Below are 1118 nucleotides of genomic sequence, written 5' to 3' on the forward strand. Positions count from 1 at the left end.
ATTATTGAAATTTTGATAAGGTTAGCATTGAATTTGTAGATTGCTTATGGTAATACAGGCATTTTAACAATACTGATTCTTCTGTGAACACAAGATATCTTCACTTTTTTTATGCCTTCAATTTTTCTCATCCATGTTATATTGCTTTCAGTGTAGAGATCTTTACCTCTGTGGGTAAATTTATTCCAAAGCATTGTTTTGATGCTATTGTAAATGAAATTGTTTTATTGATTTCTTTTTCATATGTAGTTGATTCATGAAAACAGTTTTGGTAAATTTTAACCTTTTAAAATATTTGTGTACATTTTACCCTAGTAAATGATAAAATAGACTGTTATGTACATATATTTTATGTTTTCATGATGTACCCATTTCTTTTTTTTTTGATATTTTTAGGCTTTGTAGTTTGTCTATAATTTTTTTTCAAATCATCCCAACTCACACATCAAAAATATTCATATATAAGTGGACCCATGGTGTTCAAACCCATGTTGTTTAAGAATCAACTGTAGTTCACTAGTAATATATAGAAATGTTACTGATTTTTTTCATTTTTAATCATGCTACTTAATTTGTTTATTGGTTATAACAGTTTCTTGGTGGAGTATCCAGATCATGTTGTCTGTATTCAGGAGCAATTTAATTTCTTCCTTTCTAATTTGATTACCTTTAATTTCTTTCTGTTGCCTAATTGCTCTGACTAGGTCTTTTAGTAGTATGTTGAACAGAAGTGGCAAAAGTGGTGTTTTGTTGCTGATCTTAGTGGAAAAGTTATCATCTCTTCCCTGTTGAATATGATAATAGCTGTGGATTTGTCATATGTGGCCTTTTTTGTGTTGAGTCATATTCTTTCTACACCTTATTCATTGAAAATTTTTATCATGAAATGATGCTGAATTTTATCAAATGCTTTTTCTGCATCTGTTTGGATAATCACTAATCACATAGTTTGTCTGCTAGTATTATGTTATCACAATTATTGATAATGCTTTGTGCATCATGAATACTCTGCATCCCTAGAACACATCACGCCTGATCATAGTGAATGGTCCTTTAAATGCACTGTTGAGTTCAGTTTGCTAATATTTTGTTGAGAATTTTTGTATCAGGGATATTGA

This window comes from Oryctolagus cuniculus, chromosome 1 (genome assembly GCF_964237555.1).
Source record: "Oryctolagus cuniculus chromosome 1, mOryCun1.1, whole genome shotgun sequence".
Taxonomy (NCBI): domain Eukaryota; kingdom Metazoa; phylum Chordata; class Mammalia; order Lagomorpha; family Leporidae; genus Oryctolagus; species Oryctolagus cuniculus.